General features: G+C 40.6%; 1 protein-coding gene across 4 annotated transcripts in view; it reads left to right on the forward strand.

Moving 5' to 3' along the window:
* Positions 1–6,230: 6,230 nt before the first annotated feature.
* LOC117299092 (constitutive coactivator of peroxisome proliferator-activated receptor gamma-like) overlaps positions 6,231–22,005 on the forward strand; it is a 30,773-nt gene continuing 14,998 nt past the window's right edge. Inside the window, exon 1 of one of the 4 annotated variants that reach the window (XM_033782538.1) lies at positions 6,231–6,285. The gene's annotated coding sequence lies outside the window, so the exon portion shown is untranslated. Of the gene's footprint in view, positions 6,286–18,829; positions 18,876–19,589; positions 19,633–21,312; positions 21,349–22,005 lie in introns of those variants that run through there. The other 3 variants (XM_033782520.1, XM_033782531.1, XM_033782547.1) reach the window with 3 other exon arrangements.

Genomic DNA, 22,005 nt, shown 5'->3' on the forward strand with positions numbered 1-22,005 from the left:
ATGCCTGCACGCGCCTGCATTTGGCGCCACTGGTTTTTTAACTGAAGTTGTTTGTAGCATTTTGGTAAAACATCGTACGTGGTTTTCATGGGACCCTAACATCTCATGGTCCGTTGTTTCACAAAGGACAAAACGGGTTGATCAAATTTTAAATAATGATTAATAGATTTGTTATGTTGCTTTTATTTTAACCTTTCTCACTCTTGACACCCCACCCTCTTTTCTAAAACCTGTATTTCGTAGGAAACATGTGGCTATAATGTTCAGCAGAGTTGTCCTTTACAAAACATTATTAATAAAAACGCGTGACAATCATTTTGACAATTAGTAGGCCTAGGGTCAAAAATTTATATTTATAACTTTCTTGGTGAGAAATACTTTTAGAAACACTTCAAGCACGAATCGTTTCTCTCATTTCTGAGAGTTGGTGTCCGTTTGTTAATGCTGCGGCAAAACAATCCAGTTTATACCCGCTGTCACACCTCGTTTAACATGGATGGATTCGACGTTCTTGTAAAAAATACAGCGACAATTCTTGCTGTTTTCTCAGCAAGTAGACACTACACTCGGCTACAGTATAGTATGTTCCCTTTACTGTATACTTTTCTTTAAAATGTTGCCAATATAAATCAACACAACGTTGAAATATATAACCAATCTATACCGGTACTCTGACTGCGTGTCAAAGTCCATACTTGCGTCATCAAAGGCACCGCGAAATTATTTCCCCTATCTGTAAAATATGTTACAGGTACTAATACGGCTTATATTATGTGATTCGTTTTCAAATCATTTGGTGTGCACTGAATGAAAACACATCTGTAATTTGTATTTTAGATGGAATTTTGTGTAGGTGGAATTTTTGTCTGTGGTAGCGCTGAACCGTTTTGGTGACAAGTGTCACCTAAAAGAATGAATTACATAATTTGTAACGAGCCATTATTTATAAAAATATAACTAACCTATGTTCATTGCGTATCGTATGAAAGTCTACACTGTTATCTTTACAGTTTTAGCTGCTTGCCAAAGATTGTAAGCTTGGCTTTGTTTAATTCCAAAGAATATGAAATGAAGCATGTTCCTAGAACCTTGAGCTTAAGGTAAAAGTCCCATAATGGTTTAGGTCTAGAAATCTGATGACGTTTCCGTGACCCATTGCCCGATATAATACAAAGATTATAAGCTTGTTTTGGCTTTCTTAATTCCAAAGAGGAGGAAATGAAACCGTGTTCCTTGAACATATAACCTAAGGTAAAAGTCCCGAAATGGTTTGGCCTAAAGTCTAAAAATCTTATGACGCTTTTCGTGACCCATCCCAATGTATCAATCCATTCTGATCAAAGTCATTAGCCTACTAAAAATTCAACCATTATTATTCTCGTGCAGCATGCCAAGTACACAATTTCAAGTGCACTTGGAACAACTTTCGAGTCATAATGCAATTCAGCCTTTGACATCTATCCATAATTGACCTTGTATTAACCAAGTTCACCGGGGAAAGGACCATCCATCGTTTGACCGCGATGTTATCACAAGGGTACACCGTTTAAAAAGCGAACGAGAACCGAGAATTAAAGTCACGCTGTGACGTCAACCCTCGCAATGGGAGATGGCCTCCTCCTGCGTCCCGTCAGCAGACCGGGACATAAGACATTTATATATTGAAGCTGTTGCTTGCCAAAAGTTACTACAAACGCCATGACCCGGATATATAGCTTCAGATGGGATTCATTGAGAGGCATATTGTATTCCATAGCTTTAACGTCCATGTAGTATAGTGCCGAACCGTTTGGGTGACAAGTGTCACCTACAAAAATGAATTACATTCCGAGAAAAAAAGCCGGGTGATATTTTATATTATAACACCCCTTACAATATTCTGCCTTTTCATTGGTTTAGAGCGCGTCACATGATATGTCTTAGTTTTGCTAGACGACGGCCGTGTGATAGCGCATCGGTTTGCCGTGCGCTAGTCCGAAAGACTAGCACACGGCGTGCATTACCCAGACGTCCGTTGCGTGTACGAGGATGATAAATTAATAGTCTGTAACCATTTCGGATTACATGACACTGCATGCAGAGCACAGTAAAAGTTTTCGCAATCTGTATTCGCGTCGTCCGTGGATTGTAGCATTCAGGTCTGTAAAGTCTGTACAGTATTTAGAAATGTTTGGGGTGTTATAAAACAAATATTGGCTGCTTTTACTCATGCAATGGTTTAAACTATGACTCCCTCGGTGATCCCCGGAGCGTTCTATTTTCCATCGGCTTCGCCTCGGGAAAATATAACGCTCCGGGGATCACCTCGGGAGTCATAGTTTTAACCATAGCACTCGAAGCAGTCAATATTTGTATATAAGTATCCTGTCACCCACTAGAGATTATGTGTCTTTTTTTAATTGTCAAAGACCAGTATTCTGGTGTATTTCAACATAATATGCATACAATAACAAACCTTTGGATATATTGGGCTCATGCAATTGGTTATCGAATTTCAAGAGAATCGTGAAAGAAAAAAAAAAACCTGTTGCATTACTTTGCGTGCATGCGTTCATATGCATAATAAAAGGCCTCAGCTGAAGTATTAATTATTTGAGTGAGAAATTACCTCTTTTTCAAAAACTATACGTTACTTCAGAGGGAACCGATTCTCACAATGTGCTACAATATCAACCACTCTCTGTTGCTCGTATTATAAGTTTATACGCAACAATTTGTTTGGAGTAATTATACCAATTTATCCAGTGCCTTTAAAGGTATGGTCATACCAATGTCCCCCCAAAATTGTGTAATTTCTATCCTTAAAAAAATCTTCCTTTTTTCCTCAAAAAGATGGAGATATAATATTGTAGGCCCCTAGTGATAGTAACAGAGTCCTGCGAAAAAATATTTGGTCTGAAATGCCACCGTTTATTTGAAATCATTGTCAATTGAGTTGGATCTCTAAAGATTGCACGAATGCGACTGATGATGTTGGAGGTTCCCATTTCCGTGGTGTCCGTTTGTGAATGCTGCGGCCAGAGATGCGGTTGGTACCCGCTGTGAACTCGCTGAACGTGTATGGATTGTTTTACCAGTTTACCAGTTTACCATGATTCAATTGAAACTTTCATAGGTGACTTTTATTGTGTCTTTCCAGACGATGGCCCTAATGAGATGAAATAACAGCTTGTGGGCCTAAATTGCTTACCTATCAAAAAGACCTGTATTATAATAATGACCTTTTATGTCGAGAGTCTTTTCGGGAAGACTCTGCAAGGTCGAAGCGCCAGGCTCTGAAAAGTTGAAAATTTAAAATAATATTTAGAATATTAAAAATAGCTACTCTGAAACCACCATCTTTGGCGTTATGAAGTACATGGACTATATACTTGCTTTTTGTTGTAGGCCTACATCGAAATATTGTCAGAGTTTTTTTGTTTTTTGTTAATGTAACTGTTTGAAAACGTTCGAGTAACTGTTTAGGTTTATTGTTATTGTCGAAGCCGTTGTTTCTTTTATTTATTTATTGAACTCAGATAAGCGTCCCGGCTGCTCGAGATGATACAAGCTGCAAATGCATTTTTCGTTTTGGTGTTTCACTGAATTCAAATGAACATCCTGTTTGGGATTTTCCCCAAAACTCATTTGTTTAAAAACAAAATGATTGAAGGTTGAACTTTGCTCAATTGCTGAGGCAACAGTTTATCTCTCCTTAATCAAAGGCGACTCGGGTTCGGTTCTGGATTGACAGGCGGGTGGGGAAGCTATACGAAACGCCCCTCAACAGCAGCAGGTCGTCAGACCAGACACACGTACTCGCGTGCCGAACCAATCAACTGGATCATGCAATGCAATCAACTCTAGATACAGAAAGGCAAAGGGCAAATCTTGACCTTTTGGCTTCATGGTTACCCTTGATAGAACAAAACATTCATAAATTCAACCATGAAACACACGTTGTTGCCGTTGCTGTTGTTAAGTTTTATAATGAGTTTCAACTGAAACCCTTTATCTTGTGTAAATTAACTCATCAGATAGTGCAACCATATAGTTCAGCACGCAGGCCTACCACCACCATGGTGTCGTCGTGGAAGGAACCAATGACTTGATTGTGTTCGAAACTAGCGAGAACAACAACCCCCTAATGATGGACCGCGTGACAAGTGTCTGTTTTGACAAGGGCTAATTTGGAAGAATTCGGAAGGGCACACTGAGGGTCTCGAAGTGACGGCGTCTCGCCCCGGTCTCGTGGCCGAACCCACACACCCCGCGTGCCTCGTGTGACAGCCAAGCCTTATTTGGTCACGACTAGAGTAAAGTTTGACATGCCGAGAAACTGTGTGTTTTTTATTCCACGTGCGGACAGCGTGTTTGTGGGTTGGTGATATAACCATATTTGGCAGGGTAGTAGTACTTCAATATTGATCAGGTGAGATTAACGGAAGGGCCACGTTTACAAGAAATATTTTTACTTTGATGGTAGATGTACCAGGAGATATATTTCTGAACCAGGCCTAGCTGTCAGTCTTGCAATGGGGTAAAAGTGATTTCAGGAAGGGATGACCTTAAAACCATCCTTAAACAATATTTAAGAAAAGTAGAGGAAACTCGTGTGTCGAAAAGGTGAAAACAGAAATAACCACCACCTTAAACCCACTGGAGATTCCTTACAAACAAAATAAAACCAGTTGTTTTGTGGTTGTGGTGTGCGCTAATATTGAGACCATAGCACCTGTCTGCCAGTTTTAATGGCTTCCCCCTTTGTATATAGACTCCCGAAACAAGTGGAGAACCCCTCCACTGGCTTTGATGGTGCAATTATGGAGGGTCTGTGTGTTTGCATTACCGAATACATGGTAAATTTACACACGCTTAACTTGAAGGGGTGAGTGCTTTGCCCCCTGTCATTCGAGTCCGAGGATCGGCCAACAAAGTGGGAGAAGAGGTAGGCAGCAAAATAGAAAGTGACCTCTTCATGAGCTCTTTGTCCGGCCCAGTGTGTACGCCTCACATAGACAATGCGCTTATGATTATGCTACATGCTGAAGTTTAACTTTGTCAACACGCTGTTTGCAGATGTTCCTCTAGGGCCCTGGGGGACGCGTGGCCCCAGTACGGATCGAAGACTCGGCGCGTGGCTGGTCCAGTCCCTTTTGTTGGCCAACCTAAACCCTTTGCAAATCCCCTATCAGCTTTGTCCCCCCTTGACTGAAGCTAGCCTGGCACGCGAGCGAGTCTCGTGCCGCTTTTGTTTCTCCAACTACCGTTTGTAATTAGGCTTTGTGCTGCGGCACCCCATCACGTGGTGTTTCTTGGAGCTGTTTCATTACCAACAAGCAAACCCCAGTGGTGGAGCAAATGAGGTGCAGCAAGAAACCCAGGCGTCACCGCTGTTTTGGAAGACTTCACAAGGCATTGATAAACCACACGCGCCCTATCCCAATCATTCCCCTTGGCTCTTTGTCAGAGGGCCGCCGCATCGCACTCAAGCCCCCCTTTCACGTAATAAATGGGTTTTATTTCAGAGGGGGAAATCCTGGATAGTATTTTAGTTGGTCTTTCAGGGGAGGAAAAAAAGTTGGTTTACGCTTCGAATCCGTAAGCCGATAATCGCACACGCGCGACATCTTTATTGGATATTGTTCGTTGCTGACACAAAGTTAAACTTTATCCTGAAGCTTTTCCCCATAGCCTCAGGTATTGGTAGCGAGGAACTGAAGGAATACGGTACCAGTAAAGCCGCCTACCATCTTGAGAAGGGTCTTTGCCACGTGCCCCTCCCCCAACACAGTCGCGCCATCACCCTTGAGATCAAGGGTGAGGCAAAGTCAACCACCATCTCACTCATTCACCAAACGCAACAATTCGCCACCACTAATTATTAACTATAAAATAAAACAAATAACTATCACCTGTACCACTCTCATTGAAAGTGAAAAAATTGGGGGAAAAACCCGGAGTGTCGTGAGTACCATTGAGATCTGCACAACAGTTTCCATGGAACCAGTGTTTCTCAACGCATTGGTTATAAACTTAACTGTATTATGACCCTTTTCGAAACCACGGCTTTGGCTCCAGATTCGGCTCGGGTTAGCTTGGCCCCGCAGTTGTTTTGACAATTGCACATGCTCTTCGTATATGTGTTCAGGGCTTTAGGCGAGAGGACGGAGCCTGCATCCGAATCCCAAGCCGAAGCCATGGCTTCGAAAAGGGCAGAAGTAAACTGTGATGGTAAACCACGATGGAATAAACACACCATCTGAACTCTGAGCATGATTCGAAATAAGCCTTACTGGATCTCAGGTTGGTCTTGTTTACACTACAATCATCTGTAGAGGTGGTTTAACATTCAATAACATCTTATTCTAGACGTTCTTTAAGACGGAAATTTAACTCTGATTAAGTAGGATAGTAGCTCGTGTCAATCATGATTTGTGATAGTGTCCAAACAGTTTTGATCCGTAACCAGTTTCTTGAACGTGATGATCTTGGTACACTCGGTCAGCTGCTCAGACCGTTTGGACAATCATTTTGTCTCAAGGTGGTCTGGGGGTCGTCCATTGTCAGGGTTTTAGTTTCCTTAAACATTATGTCAACGTACCTTTTATAAGATGGAATATATTTATATCTTCGTCATTTTGTTGAGGTATGTTGAACTAAATGAATCAATTATTGATTAAGATCGATTTGAAGCATACATTGTAAATTCCTGCAGTTGCTACAAATCGATTGTATGCATGGCGTGGTTTTATTCACCTGTATCCACGGCCCAATATGGATATGTATACGGTGTTATTATGGGTCTTTGTTTTCCTGTTTGCCGGTCCCAAATAAAACTTAAAACCATCGCTGTAAAATTCACTGTTGCTGTGTAATAAACATGTCTTAACCAAACAAATTTTATTTCATTACATTAATGAATGCCTAAACTAATATTGGGCACGCGAACACGCTTACAAAAGACGTAGAGACACGTGGTATATACAGCATGCAGTTTGCCAAATACAGCTTCCTTGCTTGTTTGTTAATCGGCAGATTTTACAAATTCGCCAGTTACGTAACTGGCCAATAAGACGTGCATAATGGGGCCATCTGGCGCGTGCCACTCTGTCGTCGTGTTGACAGGTCGATACCTTACGCAGTATTCACAAAACGCACCGTATTCATACGAAGAATAAACTTTTGTTCCTTTGACGGTCTTCTTGTTTTCTTCTTTGACTTTTTTTTCTTCCGGTTAATCATATTTGGCGAAAGATTATACATGTCCATCATGTATGTTAACTAAATGCGAACAACAGAGAATAATAAGGAATCGTTATTATACTCGCAGATGTTAGGCTAATGTTTTGTATGTCTTTACATGTTCTTTGTCAAAGTGTGTAGCACTAACAAAGTGGCGAAATGTTTAACACAAATTTGGAAGGTCTTCGCTCTACAGATGGCCTGTTAGTAGTTGGTCATGTAGTAATTGCCCATAATGTTGGGCTATAGCTCCAGAAGGAACAGAAACGTCTGTGATTCGGACAAAGATCTTAAAATAATTAGGCCTTTTGCCTTCTGTACATGAGTTATGAGAAGGTCAAATTGTTTGTCTTTAGATGCTTAGTGTCAATGAATAAACACATTGAAACTTGTGAGTCCAATCCAAATCATCATTTAGGCTGTGTTCGTCCAGGGCTTAGAGTTCGGGTCCATGTTGTTCCTGCATATACATGTAATCTCTCAATCTTCTTCAATGTCTACCTCTTTTACATGTCCTTGGTTGCCAATCCATTATTCTTGTTGTCCATCTGTTGTCTGATGTGAATGGTCTAATAATTATCAACTTTAAACTTACTTCTTCTTTTATAATTATTTTGTATTTCCCAGAGAGGAAATAACTATCAAACCTTGGTCGGTTTTTCTTATGATTTGTTGGTGCAGTTAGGTTCCTAATTGTAAACTACGGTAACTGTTCATTGTTTTACATCAATTCAACTGGTAACCTTGCTTGCGGTAACAATGCAATCGTCAAGTCTGTACGGGTTGCTTTTACTACACACATGTATACTTTGAATCTGACCGTACCCTTTGTGAAGAAAAAAAAACAATTTGTATTTTTGGTCAGGAACACGTTTCTACTTTTGAGTTGGGGTTGGGCCTCAAAAGGATCGTTATAACCTACATGATTTGCTGTTATATACTTTATGAGTTAACAAATTATTCCCTTAATGGTGAGTTTTTGTAATTTGTTTATCCCATCTCTATAACATCCGCTGACTCAATATATAATTCACCAGTGAGTTGCCCTCGTGTTGTACGTGTGGTATCACAGGGCCACGTGGTGGACACTGTTCATTATAATAGATACCAAAGACCTTGTGACAAACAACAATAAAAACAGTTCCCTTGAAAACAATTTGAAGGGTTTGTTTTATTGTCTGCCCGTAAAAAGGAGGCTACAGGCGCCTGGTACATAATATTAAAAAATAGTGTGTACATGATGTGATCGGAACTACCTTAGTCTCTCTTTTTTGAGAGAGCAACCAAACCGGGTGACAAAGGGGGGACGCAGCCGGAACATCACCATGTCCGGAGTGTCAATAATTCCGGACAATGGTCCCTTAATCCTTCGCGGCGGGTGCATACAGGATGAATATTAATTTGATGGGGCACTCGCGTGCCGCATTGTTGAATGAAAAATAGGATGTCTCTGTGGTTAGAACTAGAATCCTTTGTTGGTGGTTGGACTCCCCAGGGATGTTGCCACTCCTCAGTGTGGACTGGGGAGGGGGGTGGGGTTGGGTGTTTGTCACCCCCCCCCCCCCATGGGCCACATGAGAATTTTGAGATGTGGTGGACACAATACTATACTATCTGTAAGGTTTGGGTAAATCTACCTGATACAGTGCACTCCTGTGGCCACCAAACCTCAAAAAGGCTAATGTTGAGACCAACTCATATTAAAAATACATGCATTAGGCCGATGGAAGCTGTCATTATATTAAAATGCTTATGCTAGAAACAGTTTGGTTCATTTAAGAACCAAACATTAAAAACCCGGTCCCAACAGCCCCTTAACAGGTAGTTAACGTTGCTGCAATTCAAAGACGTCTGGGCACCGGGGTGAGGATGGCACCAACCTAAGATGGCTGCCTCAGTTTCTGATCATGCGTCGGTAGCCCTATATGTCTGCCCGATAGGTCTATAATTCTAGCCAGCTTTAGCAAAAGCCAGAGGCCCGACTTAAGCTGTTTTTTATTATTCATGGATGTCACGTGATGCTGTATTGCTCTTGGCATTGGGGTTGAAACTTTTGTTATTATAACATTTTCAAATTCCGTATATTTCTCTACAGTCTTCTTTTTTATTAATGGGCTAAACCCGCCACGGGCGAACAACCAATAAAAATGCTTTATCTTGACTCTATAAGCTTAATCCTTTGTTAATGATGTGTCCAATTGAAAGGCTTTTGTTTTGCGCTCGTTCAAGTTGCTACGAATTAATGTCACGTGCAGGAAAATTGAATTAAAATGAGCTTAGTATTAGCATGGCAATAACCTATCGTGTATAGACCTGGGCCTCATTTCAAGCTGCTTACGCACGAAAAAGTAACTTAGCATTAAATATTACCAGACTATTGGTTACCAGCTAAACCACCATGTCATGTTCACATGCAACTCCTTGATATGAAGCTCTTTTGGGGCTAATAATTTCGTGACTAAAAAACCAACACTGTTGGTGCATATACCAAAAGCTAAATATCCTATAATTATGAAATAGAAAACTATACGGCCAATTAAGTAATATCTATGACAACGACTTTTTAAATACAAGTCATATATCTATATATATAATATTCATATTACTAAATAATGTAGGCTGAAGTCACAAAATGACTTGTATACCAAGTCATAATTTCAACCACCCTGTATATACGTGACGTGTACTTCCGTATTATCTTTGATCTCTGTTCCCCCGTGGTATAATCGTTGACATATATTCCTGTTTAAAACGTATTCTACAGGATGTACTTGGTAATATACCACCATACTGAGATCCGTCTTAAAGTTTATTAATAAATAAACCGGGTGTCAATGTGTTGAGCTCAGCCCAGCGAGTGTCAAACCTGGGGTTCCCTTTTTTCTTCTTCACCAACTTCCCACAGGTGGTTCTTTGCAACCACTGGTGTTATCAGCAACTGGCAGACCGTCCAAGGCCAGTTTATCATCCACTTGTAGAGGCAAAAACCGTGAACTATAATACCACAACGTAGGGTGATATCCCGGTCGAGTTTTCTGTCACAGTGTTTATGGTATTTACGCGCGGCCCTTTTCCCGTATCTGCACCATACAGGAAGTCATTGAAATAATTCGATTAAAAATAATTCGACGACGCGATGAGCTCCTATGGGGATTGGTGTGTTTACAAGTTGTTTTCATGATATCCCGATGAAGGGTCAAACTTGGTTTTTGCCAAGGGTTTATAAACATTTTTATTTAATCATGTTGTTTTGGCCATGGCATGAATCCCTACTCACTGTGAATGAATATTTAGACCTATGTAATATAATTTGTTACATGTATAATTTCAGCTTCATCATTGGTCAAGTTTTTGAGAACAAGGTGAAAATCACAGAGCAATGTGTTCAGGAGAGTCGTGGAATACGTTGTACTTGCTAACAAATAACGTTCATCTCCTGAGGAGAAAATTATTTTCGTGACTCGACACTGTTTATCAAAAACGACAGCACCCCATCAAGTAATATTTTAGGAGGAGCTTTCTACCATCATTATCTTCAAGCAGTGTTTAAGTTTAATTTAATATTATGGACAGTGTGTTTTGTGTACAAAAAATACTACATGTACTTGAACAATCTGGACTTGTGTGGCTTTTTACTTGAGTTTTACAGTTACAACATCAACCTACAAAGTAGGATTTGAAACTTTGCATGATGGAAGTATAGGTGAGGTTTGCGGTAGCACCATGATTTTGTGTATAAATCTCGTTGGTTCTGAAGAGAACCGGTGGTTGACAACTCAACTCATCATCAACCATCATGCCTGTATATTGTTTTGTAATAATGACTACTCTATGGTGCGAGCATCAGGACCAAAAATGGTGTAAAATTCTTCTTCGTTTTGCCTGTTCGTTCGGGTTGACTGCCACTGCCCTCTATCTGCCAACAACAGCTGATATTTTGAGCTTGACTGTTGCCGTATTAACCCGTAGCTTTATCGACATGAACACCCTTTACATGACCCGTTTAAACGGGACCCCAACTTGACATTTCTACCCTCATTTTGACAATTGTTTTTTTTTGATAATTGGAATAACGACAGAGAATCCTGCATCGGTTTCAGTATGAGGCATATACCAGCATTCTTCAAATTAGGCTTGGGTTCAATGTAGGCCTATAATGCTAAGTTGGAATCATGGGCAAAGTTGTAGGCCTATACTGTAAAAGCCAACCACCATGAGACGAGTAATCTTCAAATAATTATTACAACAACATTATTAATTTTCCATTTACAAAGCTGGTTCAAGTTCAACCAAATTCTCTAGTTGTCATTAAACGTCAACGTCATTAATCACACTGTCATTGATGTGATAGAACAAGCAAACAATTAGCATGTTGATATAATTCAATAGGCCTTAAAGAAGGTGTTCACACGTTCTTTCTATGATATTATAAAACATTGTGAGTTTTTGAAAAAGCAGTTATTATTTCTCACTCAAATAATAAAAGACCTCAGTCGGGCCGTTTATTAGGCATCTTAAAGACATTGAACACATTTGGTCATTGTCTAAGACAAGTCTTCTAACTTGGTGTATCTCAATATATCTATATAAAACAACAAACCTGTGAAAACTTGAGCTCAATTGGTCGTCAAAGTTGCGAAATAACAATGAAAGCAAAAACACCCTTGTCACACGAAGTTGTGCGCTTTCAGATGCTTGATTTCGAGACCTCAAATTCTAGATCTGAGGTCTCGAAATCAAGTTCGTGGGAAATAACTTCTTTCTCAAAAACTACGTTACTTCAGAGGGAGCCGTCCTCACAATGTTTTATACTACCAATAGCTCCCCATTATTCGTTACCAAGTAAGGGGTTATGCTAATAATTATTTTGAGTAATTACCAACAGTGTCCACTGCCTTTAAACACAACAAGAGTGTTTTTTTCTTTCACTATTCTCTTGCAACTTTAATTAATGGGCAATTAAGTCCAAGTTTCCACAGGTTTGTTATTTTATGCATATGTTGAGATACACCAAGTGGGAATACATGATCTTTGACAATTTACCAAAAGGTGTGCAGTGCCTTTAATGACCGTTTCTAAAATGTTCTGACATGGCGCAATTAAAATTCCCCTATCTCACCATCTTTATCGCAGGAAGTATCCAGTGTTTTTACACATTAAAAAGCACACCATTGAAAGTGTCTTTCCCACGGTCTCCTTATCAGGGGACAAAAAGTTGTTAATTTAACCGATTAGAGTTTAAACTGCGTGTGATTATTGTAACTTCCGCATGCTAGAAGACAATTCCATAAAAAGGCATTTTCTCCGTGTGATTGGGAAATAATTGTCTGAAATTTGTATGTAAATTTATGAGTTTAAAAGTGTCGTGATTTATGGTAACTGATTGTTGCTTGGAATAGTTATAGACATCAGGAAAGAGCAGATGTTAAGACTACTTTGGTGGGATAGTTGAAGAATTATGAATTGTCGAAGTTAAAGGCACTAGTTTGGTAATTGCCACAGACCAGTATTCTCACTTAGATGTATCCCGACATATGTATAAAATAACAAATCTGAGTACCAACAGTGCAAACAGTACTATAGATAGCTTACGTCCAAAATAACGAATCGGGTACGTCTGAATCAATTATCAGTGTTCCAGAGCCTCGAAACGTAAACAAACGTAACGGGAACGTTCAAAGAACATACACAATCATGACAACATTATTGTCAATATGTTATTTAAATATTGTGTATAAAGTAGGCACAATTCGATATGAATTTGCTTCGTAGATGTACCCACAATCCCATATCTTGATAAGAGTGCACACAGATATCACAAAATGGTCACGTAGCACACCACGGTTGTTGTACTATATGATGCAGGCCTATGTTCATGTAGGTCTACCGGAATAAGCCATTTTACACGGCACTGTGAGACCATTAGGTTTGGGTTTATTTGTCTATATCCCCTCCCTGATACACCCAAACCAAACCAGTGCACTTTCTATTATAGGGTCCACCATATCTCAAAAGCTGAAAAGGAGAGTCCTTGTATTAAAGGCGAGGCATTGAGTAATGTCAAACTGTTCAAGTTCTGAAAAGAATAATATGAAACGCTATTTGTGTATGAAAGGTGTTTAATATTGACACCAACATTAATCACTGCGCTATATAGGTCCCAGGTCACGATGGTTGGTTTGAAACGAAAGGGTGCCAAGGTGATGCCCGCTCGTTTATATCAAAGGAATCATAATGCCTGTCATGATAATAAAGTGTGTACCATAAATCATATAGCTACATGTCCAGAGATCAACTGTTTCGGCATGCTCTTTTGGCGCGTGCCACCACGTGGGGTGGGTTGCCGCACTCGTGCCGGGGCCAACTCCATTGAGTCTCCGGTCGTCGAGAGTAGAGAAGGAGGAAAAAAACAGCGTCTAGATTTATCACTGCGGTGGCAAATTTACAGACGCGTTTTTTAGGGGCCAGTTGCCATGGTAATCGTGAACCCACGCGACCCCGTGGTGAGATTTTGGAGAGTTTCCACAAAGACACAAGTTGGCAGTGTCACCTGTTTGGGGATTTCGATATAAACTCCTAATCACTCAGCATTCCAACGCAGGCGGGTAGCCAACCAACAAAGCAAGCAGCGTTACATACATCCGACTTTACAAAGCCAAGAGCAAATCCTTTGACTTTATACATGAGCTAACAAAGACCAAAGGAACGCATGAAGATGGTGTCCTGCCAAAAACTGGGGCGTTAAAATGACACCGCTGTGTGAAGCGACTCTAACATGACTAAACTGGCTTTGTGCCGCTGGTACGGTGTAGATTTCAACGCTAAAAGTATATTGTGTTTGGAGTGTGTGCACGTGGTTTTATGGACAAGTTTTTAGCTAAATTTGTCACCCCTTTCTTGAAATTTTTGAGCCGCATGTCCGTAAGATTGTTCAAATTCCCTTTTTGCAGTGACCTTCCTTATAGTTTTTGTAAACGGGCCTTCGAGTTCATCCTAAATTTTATTTTAATTGGTCTAAGATTAAATGTAGGCATATCATGTGTTTAATCAACGATGGATCCGGAGTAAAATCAATGTATAGATCGTTAAGGAATTCAGGGTATAGTTTTGTACCACTTCTTGTATGGTTGTGTGCCCCTCTCCCACTCCCCTGATGGTCCTCAATGCTCCTCGTATACACAATGCTCGATCCAAGAAACCACTTTCTATTGAAAACGTCAATAGTTAGTTTGTAACAATATGTAAACTGAATTATTATTTTAATTCCATTGAAATGATCTGATATACGTGTGGTCCAGCCACAGACGCGGTCTTAAACTTCATGTATAGATGGGTCATTTTGAGAGACGAGGGGGGGGGGGGGGTGAGGGTCATTGGTCGATGTCTCGTGTAGATCCTGGCAGACACTTGGGCCTTGAGGGCGCACAACACTCTGAAAGGATAATCCGCAAGTAAGACTGAAAATTGTAAGGCAGAAAACTATTTGTGTGTGCCGCTCTTCACAAAAGATATGGTGCTGTTGAATGGTATGAATTCAAAGATTATTTTTACGATAACATTGTTAGTGCACGTCTTGTGTCATAGGCCTATGATTATGGACCGCATGTTCTGTATCTTATTATACTTTAATAAAGAATGAAGGAAATTAATTGTAGACTCTTGCGACTTCCAAGGCTGTTCCTCCTCGGGTCAATTCGTTGACATTTTCAATGAACAAAAATACAATTCTGATTATCGTGTTCGATAAATTCATCAATAATTTGAAAGTATTTTTAATGTTACCTCGGGTCAAAACAAACTACTCTTCATATTCGCTAAACTTTCAAAATTCTATTCTTTCGAAGTCGGGGGATTTGTCGTATAATTCACAAAGAAAAGACATATAATTGTACACACATACGTATATTTGAATTAAAATGGAAACTGATAAAGTATGGACCAATTTTTGATTGAACTCTTACAAACTTATTTCCTTTGAAACGATTCGAAATGGATTTAAACAAAATGTAAACAAGAAAATTCATGGTTCGCACCATATAACGCCTATATAATAATTCCTTTTGCAGTATGAGATTGATTGCATTGTTGGTATCCATTATTCAAATCTTTTCAAAAGTAATTAGTTGGTAAGACTTCAATCAAAAAATGTGTCCATACTTTATCACCATCAGTTTACATTTTAATGTACAACTTTTAAAGGTCCTATACTCGTTTGGTTTTGTGGGTATACGAAAACTCTTCACCTTACCTAGGCCTATTACCTTTATGCTGCATAACCATCGAGGAAAAAAACAATTTATTTTGTTCCTCCATTTGGCTGAATCTAGGTACCATAAATCACATTGTTTGCAAATCCTCCTGTCAAGCGTGGATCATTGTAAATCTGGAGGAGAAATAATCCATTATGCAACCTTTGATTAAACTCGCGTGCCACCAATATAATCTGTCCCTGGGTAAAGGAGATCATTCGCGCCAAAAATTGTGAACTTTGACCGTAGCTTTAATATCAACGGGAACGTGAGCTACCTTTTTATGTAATGGTTTTATAGTAGACAATATGTTTTCATGAATACTGAGTTTGTTCAAAGGAATAAAGGCAGGTATAAACTTTCAAGGTGATGTTTGTGTGTGTATAAAAGAGGACCGTCTACGGTGAAGGGATGAGCAATTCCAGGTCGTACATGGTCTGGCCACGGTCTTGCTGTAGCATTATTGGTCACGGTCACCTTGCTGCTCTATGGATTTTCATTGATGGCTCTACATAAACTGCAAACAAATATTCTGAAAGAGAGCCCTTCAAACAAATCTCTCCGGATGATTTACCATGTAAAGGTATGACGCCCTTCAGGTGAGAGCCTTTTCATTGACTAAAACGACAGGTGTGTGCACACCTGCTACTCGCTCAGCCCGAGCCACGCGCCACGTTTTACGCCCCAAGAGGTAACTTTTGTGCGCTATTGTCATATCACACAGTGGCCCGCCAAAAATGCAGTCATCAGAAAGATTGCGAGGATTTACCGCCCTGGTCAAAGTGCGACTTCTGTATTGTGTGAGTGAGCCGTATAGCAAAGGTAGTGCAGTGCCAGGTAGAGTACCGGTATATAAAACTGTTGTTGGGTAAAGGTTGTTTTGATCGGGGGGGGGGGGGGGAGGGGGGGGGGGGGGGGGGTTCGGCGGGAAAACTTTAGTTACTGGTACGGTTCGGTCTGATTTCAAAAGGACCGACACCGTGCTGTTTACCTGTGACCAGGTGCGGGGTGGCGTGATTGGTATGAGATTAAGGGCAGGTGCCACCAGGGCTCAATTTCATAGAGCTGCTAAGCACGAAAATTTACTAAATAGCATGACATTTTTGCCTTGATAAACACAGAATCACCAACCAAATTTCCACGTGATTTTCAGGGTAAGCAAACAAGCAATATACAACAAATGGAAACTTGGTTGGTAATCCTGTTTTTATCAAGGAAGGAATTTCATGCTAAGCAAATTTTCGTGCTTAGCAGCTCTATGAAATTGGGCCAAGATGCCATAATTATCCAGGTACGGCTATTGTCATGTGAGACAGTTCTCTTCAACTTATTCAAGACAGGTGAAACAAAACAATTTAAAACATTCAAACATTATTATACAACTCTATAGTATTATTAGAACATTTACTTTTGTTTACTTTACTTTTTGGCCTAAGATTGCATTACAGAGCATCTAGAATGCAAAATTGTCCCGGGCCCTTACGCGGGCCCGGACCCAAGGCCGCAAAGGGCTTCGCGTTCCGCTGTATAGCAGGGATGCTCCATCTTTAATAGATTTAACCACACTCACCAACCCCACCCCAACCCACCAATCCCCACCCGAACCCACCCCTCCCCTAAAATGTCTTGTCTTTGACGATGCTGGTGATGTTAGGGATGAAACGCCGGCTGAGTATTATAATGCAGAAACAATATGATATCACGAATCTATAATTTTTATTGTTTTTAGGTACAGTAACCATGATAGCAAAAATAGGTGCATATCATACCTTGAAATAGGCATTAAATTCCAACATCTGAGAGGGGGTCATTATCACCTCTCAGACTCCCTAGATTGCACCAGAGAGCATCTACGGCCTTAAAAAAATCCCGGGTCCCTTAAGCGGGCCCGGACCCCACGCCGAAATGTTATGCCCCCCCCCCCCCCCCAATTTTGCAAGACGGATTGACGCCCCTGGTTTGTTGGAACATAGCTGTCGATGCTGTTAAAACAAAAGAACAACTTTTGTAAAACATAAAATAGTGCCTTTGTGTTTGTGTTTAATGAAATGCATTGTGGGGTTATTATTTTTTATAATTGTCAGTAATATCCTACCTCAAAAAGATACATTTAAGTGCCAAATAATGGCTCAGAATGCACGACAGAGCATCTAGGACTAACAAAATTCCGGGGCCCTTAAGCGGGCCCGGACCCCACGCCGTATTGGCTTCGCATACCGCGCTCGCCGAGTCTCTGGAAAATCCAGCACCCCTTGGCAAAAAATTGCTCTCGCGGGCCTGTTTTATAAAATGCATATGGGTGGAAAGATGTTGTAAAAGTAGAATACAATGATCTACACAAACATGCCTCGAAATTGCACGGTTTTCCTTTTACCTCGTCGACTAACACGGTCGGCCATTGCGAGTCAAATTTTTGACTCCCATAAATGGCCGACCATGTTAGTTCGCAAAGTAACAGGAAAACCACACAAGTTTCGAGGCAAATTTGTGTGGATCATAGTGTTGTACTTGTAAAACATCTTTCCAATCATATGCATTTTAAAACAAACGGATACAAACGCTTTTTATAGACCAACTCGTCCGATCCAAGGCAACGTGTTCCTTTTAAACAAGTTGGATTTCGGGATCGAATCTAACTGTGGGTTGCGACCGAGTTCACAGAGTGCATAGATCTAAATGGTCTATATAATAATAAAAGAGCTCTATTGCATGGAAGCAGTAATTAATATTGTAATATTTTTTCTCTGGATTTTGAGTATTTTGCCTCTTATCAATTTATTCTATGTATTCTAATTTGGAAATGCCCGTGTTGTCTTCCATCCACTCCACCTTTGCATATATCGCTATTGCGGCGAGATGGAGCTCCTCGTTGCTCTACGAACGTATAAAGATTAAATCATTTTGTGAAAATTGAAACAGGCTCAGTGACGAACAGTTTGGAATGGAAGTTACTAGGGAACATAGTTTTTCATACTCTTTTTTCAGACAACATGTGGACCCATTGTCATTGATACATTGGGCTGTGTGTATTGTTAGCGCGACATGGGCCCAATTATTTCATGAAGGCTGTAAGCACAAAAACGTTCTAAGCACATAATAGTATTGCTTAGCAGAAACAGGCCACCAGCTCAAATTTCATTGTTTTCATTTTTGTGACTGGTGCCTGACTAAGCACAGATTTGCCAAGCAGTATTTCTGCTCAACTTCTCAGAGAGATTGTGCGGTCGTCTCTCATTACCGAGGGCACTGTTTTTTTCTAGCCAAAAGAGGGCGTAGGTATGAATGAATGGTACCCAGGCTTATTTTCGAATTGCGCTGTATTCTGACTGAAAGGGACACGGGGAGCAAGGGGAATTCCCGAACTAGTGTGCAATGTCAGTTTTCAAAAATAAGAAGTGCAGGGTAAGTAATTTCTCTAAAAAATAAGGTTAAAATTACGATAACTTTGGCACTTGTTGTAGCTATATAATAATACTAGGCTTACATTCCGTATCCGACTGCCGTTCCTAACTTAGTTTAGCTCATACCTGTCTGGAAAGGTTGAACAGTTTTAAAATTAAACAAAAGGTTTGTAAATCTATACTATTAAAAGCGTAACCCGCGCCATCTTGGATTGAAATTAGAAGGTCCAGTGGCATGGCATTCTTGTGGAAATGAACACGGTTGTGTGTGTGGAATTCAACACGTTTGTGTCTTTTTAGACGTCGGGTTGCAAGTCTACAAAACCCTGACCCAAACTCCCTCTTACGAGTCGTCTGATTGGAGGAAGTTTGGGCGGCGACTGTGTGTCAACCACTGGTCGATGTTGTTACCAGACTTCCTAGAAATCTTTCTGACATGTGACTCATTGGACAGTGTTTTGCAGATGGTTCTCCGGATTGGTTCACTCATTGCCCCTTGCCCGCCCACCTGCCATTCGATCCGCCCTTTTTGGTCGGGTTACTTTCGTGTTGTACTAAGCATGGTTCTCCGGATTGGTTCATTCATTGCCGCGCAGCCGCAGGGTCCAAGAGGCTGGGTGGCAGGACAAAACCGAAACAAATCTCACGAATTTGCATTGAATGAATGAAGTAACTCACAGATTGATGTTTCGCAGGCGACCATGTGTCAACCACTGGTCGATGTTGTTACCAGACTTCCTAGAAACCCTTTCTGACAGGTGACTCATTTGTTGAAAATATTAAATTTAAATGGAGAATATTTATTAAAAAAAGCAGTCACTTCCAAACGGCATGGGAATTATGGACAAGGCGGATGGGATCAAACGGAAGCTTTATAATTTGGAAATATTGGGTAGGGCTATAGGTTGGAAGGAGCCTGAAAGGTGTCTATTAATAACATTTTGGGGTGGGGGGCTTACACAAATAAAGTAAGCATGTGAAATCGAGCTCAACCTCCTTACATTCTGGTCAGTGTATTGTGAGTGGTGTGATGTCTGGTTTTGAGACAGGCCACCTGTTGCTTGGTGAAGGAGGTCGCCGTGGGACCACTTTAGGTTGAAAGTGGGTGGCGACTCGGACTTACAATAAATCTCCATACGGACACTGCACTATTGATGCAAAACGTATCTTGCTGTTTTTAAACTTTGGACACTATTTTTATAGAACAAATTATTTACAAGAAGAGAGTGTATACATTCTGATTCTTTTTGCCAGTTTTAGAATACGGTTTGTTCATGAAGGTATAGTGTTGCAGTTTCAGAGTTTACCCCATCACGGAAGTTTGTGAAACTTATACACGTACGTAAAAGGCTGTTGTGAAGCTGTAAAAAAAGAACTTTGCATTTGGTCAAAGTTGTGGAGCAAAACGACATTAAGTTTCCTTTTGAATAAGTCCATTCACAAAATTGGTTAGAGCAGTGTGTCGGTCAGGTCTCAGAATGTACATTTTGCCAAATCCATTTTGTAGCCTACTTTAGGAATAGGCCCGTCGGGTTTGTTACTGGAGATAATGTTAACAAAAGAGCCCTCCGATGCGGCTGAATGTGGTACATTTTGAGGAGTTTGTATATTACAAAATTGACCCAAACTGGACGTAACAAACCCTAAAAATAACTTGACATGCTTTCTGAAAGTGAAATAAGTTAGAGAAAATTAAGGAGTGAGGACGAATTTACCGTTTTTATTTAGTTTGTACGACGTAGGGTTCCAGAGATATGGGATGCATGGATGTTTGTTCCTAGAGCAGCGTGAACATGAACGGCCAGAAATTGTGTCGTTAAAATTTCGCGAGATGCAATAAGCCCAAAGTGACAATAAACAATTCACTTATTGACGTTCACGTCCGCGTTTAGTGCTCCCGTAAAGCGCAGCCTATTGACCAGTTTACAGGACAAATTCAGATGAGAATAAACTAAAAAGAGGCCTACGCTCTTACCCCCCCCCCCCCCCCGAAAAAAAACCCAAAACAGCGGTGGTAAAAAAAACAGTAGATAGATTAGATTTTGGCACACAGCATGTTACGAAAACTCGCTTTATTTAGTGCTGTAACAACGCTAGTATCGTGGGACGTGATCGCGATGAATAAGTAAAGGGCCCAAGATAGACTGGGTAAACTTTAAAAAAAAAATCAACCCTGAAGGCAAATTGTGTTAATTTATGGCATACAAGTTTTATAGGGGTATTGAGGGGTGCTGAGCTCGAATTTGCTCTATGCCAAGCTCAAAAATGTCCCATAATGCCTCAAAATCCCAAATCCAATATGGCTGGAACAGTGCGTGCAAGCCTTATGTGTGAACGGCGGGTATTGTAAACGGACTGCACCCACGCACTGCTGCACTGCCTTGTAACACCCTCTCACAGTTCGACTCGGCCGCGGCTCGGCAGTTCGTCGACCTACATGAAGTAGGTTGGTGCGATGCTGCAGAAAAACAACAGTGAGTACCGAGCAGAAAATGTCATTTTTTGAAGATGTTTTTTAATTTCACTCACCAAAAAGGAAATGCAAGCATTATGAATGTATATTGAGTGTGTGTGGAAAGTTTTGGTAGTGTAGTACAAAGGAAACTTTAGTTATTGCTGGCTAACGGTCGTAAAACTTTCACCTATCAAGGCTGATTTGAAAAGCGTATAGCGTTAAGGAGGCCCAAAATATTAGACCACTATAAGGCTCACGGGGGAGCCTTATAGTTTCTAGAAGTATGCACAAGGTACGTCGTCTAACTCAAAACGAGGTGGGCGCAGCCACTGCAAGTAGTGGCAGACATGCGCAATAGCTTCATTTTTGGTTAGAATGATGACGCCATGCATAAATATTAAGAGAGGCTTATAACGCCCTCACCCACATTACATTTCGAAATATTTGTGTAAAGGATTTTCATCATCTAGCGGGGTGCCGTGCGAAGCGCGGCATCCCGCTAGTGTAATATTATAAAATGTGGGGTTGCCTTTGTTATGTATGTGATGGACATGGGATGGGTAACATCATCTGATCAGAGGGTCCACTTACCTACTTTGCTCCACTTTATGTAAACCTTGCTGCTCAGTCACCTGCATAGTGCATATCAGGCAATATTTCACTAGAACAGGAACCA

This window comes from Asterias rubens, chromosome 1, assembly GCF_902459465.1.
Source record: "Asterias rubens chromosome 1, eAstRub1.3, whole genome shotgun sequence".
NCBI classification, from domain to species: domain Eukaryota; kingdom Metazoa; phylum Echinodermata; class Asteroidea; order Forcipulatida; family Asteriidae; genus Asterias; species Asterias rubens.